Here is a 2,741-nt window from a genome sequence, read left to right as displayed (position 1 = left end):
AATTATCATAGTATAAAATAAAGCTTTAGGCGAACCACTCAGTGAGAGTAATGAATAATAAACTTATAAAGTTAAATTGAAACATGTACAGCTCCAAAATGAATAGACTTTGATCAAACATATTTTCTTCCTACCTCTGTAAAAGACACATTAAAAAAATCGAGTTAAAATCATTTAAAAAATCAAACAGTTTTTTAAAAAAATACTTACTCTTATGATATATTATCAGCAATACTAGGTTGGGTTAGGTTAGGTTAGGTTAGGTTAGGTTAGGTTAGGTTAGGTTAGGTTAGGTTAGGTTAGGTTAGGTTAGGTTAGGTTAGGTTAGGTTAGGTTAGGTTAGGTTAGGTTAGGTTAGGTTAGGTTAGGTTAGGTTAGGTTAGGTTAGGTTAGGTTAGGTTAGGTTAGGTTAGGTTAGGTTAGGTTAGGTTAGGTTAGGTTAGGTTAGGTTAGGTTAGGTTAGGTTAGGTTAGGTTAGGTTAGGTTAGGTTAGGTTAGGTTAGGTTAGGTTAGGTTAGGTTAGGTTAGGTTAGGTTAGGTTAGGTTAGGTTAGGTTAGGTTAGGTTAGGTTAGGTTAGGTTAGGTTAGGTTAGGTTAGGTTAGGTTAGGTTAGGTTAGGTTAGGTTAGGTTAGGTTAGGTTAGGTTAGGTTAGGTTAGGTTAGGTTAGGTTAGGTTAGGTTAGGTTAGGTTAGGTTAGGTTAGGTTAGGTTAGGTTAGGTTAGGTTAGGTTAGGTTAGGTTAGGTTAGGTTAGGTTAGGTTAGGTTAGGTTAGGTTAGGTTAGGTTAGGTTAGGTTAGGTTAGGTTAGGTTAGGTTAGGTTAGGTTAGGTTAGGTTAGGTTAGGTTAGGTTAGGTTAGGTTAGGTTAGGTTAGGTTAGGTTAGGTTAGGTTAGGTTAGGTTAGGTTAGGTTAGGTTAGGTTAGGTTAGGTTAGGTTAGGTTAGGTTAGGTTAGGTTAGGTTAGGTTAGGTTAGGTTAGGTTAGGTTAGGTTAGGTTAGGTTAGGTTAGGTTAGGTTAGGTTAGGTTAGGTTAGGTTAGGTTAGGTTAGGTTAGGTTAGGTTAGGTTAGGTTAGGTTAGGTTAGGTTAGGTTAGGTTAGGTTAGGTTAGGTTAGGTTAGGTTAGGTTAGGTTAGGTTAGGTTAGGTTAGGTTAGGTTAGGTTAGGTTAGGTTAGGTTAGGTTAGGTTAGGTTAGGTTAGGTTAGGTTAGGTTAGGTTAGGTTAGGTTAGGTTAGGTTAGGTTAGGTTAGGTTAGGTTAGGTTAGGTTAGGTTAGGTTAGGTTAGGTTAGGTTAGGTTAGGTTAGGTTAGGTTAGGTTAGGTTAGGTTAGGTTAGGTTAGGTTAGGTTAGGTTAGGTTAGGTTAGGTTAGGTTAGGTTAGGTTAGGTTAGGTTAGGTTAGGTTAGGTTAGGTTAGGTTAGGTTAGGTTAGGTTAGGTTAGGTTAGGTTAGGTTAGGTTAGGTTAGGTTAGGTTAGGTTAGGTTAGGTTAGGTTAGGTTAGGTTAGGTTAGGTTAGGTTAGGTTAGGTTAGGTTAGGTTAGGTTAGGTTAGGTTAGGTTAGGTTAGGTTAGGTTAGGTTAGGTTAGGTTAGGTTAGGTTAGGTTAGGTTAGGTTAGGTTAGGTTGGTTAGGTTAGGTTAGGTTAGGTTAGGTTAGGTTAGGTTAGGTTAGGTTAGGTTAGGTTAGGTTAGGTTAGGTTAGGTTAGGTTAGGTTAGGTTAGGTTAGGTTAGGTTAGGTTGGGTTAGGTTAGGTTAGGTTAGGTTAGGTTAGGTTAGGTTAGGTTAGGTTAGGTTAGGTTAGGTTAGGTTAGGTTAGGTTAGGTTAGGTTAGGTTAGGTTAGGTTAGGTTAGGTTAGGTTAGGTTAGGTTAGGTTAGGTTAGGTTAGGTTAGGTTAGGTTAGGTTAGGTTAGGTTAGGTTAGGTTAGGTTAGGTTAGGTTAGGTTAGGTTAGGTTAGGTTAGGTTAGGTTAGGTTAGGTTAGGTTAGGTTAGGTTAGGTTAGGTTAGGTTAGGTTAGGTTAGGTTAGGTTAGGTTAGGTTAGGTTAGGTTAGGTTAGGTTAGGTTAGGTTAGGTTAGGTTAGGTTAGGTTAGGTTAGGTTAGGTTAGGTTAGGTTAGGTTAGGTTAGGTTAGGTTAGGTTAGGTTGGGTTAGGTTAGGTTAGGTTAGGTTGGGTTAGGTTAGGTTAGGTTAGGTTAGGTTAGGTTAGGTTAGGTTAGGTTAGGTTAGGTTAGGTTAGGTTAGGTTAGGTTAGGTTAGGTTAGGTTAGGTTAGGTTAGGTTAGGTTAGGTTAGGTTAGGTTAGGTTAGGTTAGGTTAGGTTAGGTTAGGTTAGGTTAGGTTAGGTTAGGTTAGGTTAGGTTAGGTTAGGTTAGGTTAGGTTAGGTTAGGTTAGGTTGGGTTAGGTTAGGTTAGGTTAGGTTAGGTTAGGTTAGGTTAGGTTAGGTTAGGTTGGGTTAGGTTAGGTTAGGTTAGGTTAGGTTAGGTTAGGTTAGGTTAGGTTAGGTTAGGTTAGGTTAGGTTAGGTTAGGTTAGGTTAGGTTAGGTTAGGTTAGGTTAGGTTAGGTTAGGTTAGGTTAGGTTAGGTTGGGTTAGGTTAGGTTAGGTTAGGTTAGGTTAGGTTAGGTTAGGTTAGGTTAGGTTAGGTTAGGTTAGGTTAGGTTAGGTTAGGTTAGGTTAGGTTAGGTTAGGTTAGGTTAGGTTAGGTTAGGTTAGGTTAGGTTAGGTTAGGTTAGGTTAGGTTAGGTTA

This window comes from Leiobunum rupestre, unplaced genomic scaffold (assembly GCF_980474605.1).
Source record: "Leiobunum rupestre unplaced genomic scaffold, qqLeiRupe1.1.hap1 H1_H1_scaffold_15, whole genome shotgun sequence".
Classification (NCBI taxonomy): Eukaryota; Metazoa; Arthropoda; class Arachnida; order Opiliones; family Sclerosomatidae; genus Leiobunum; species Leiobunum rupestre.
Note: the sequence above shows the minus strand (reverse complement) of the source record.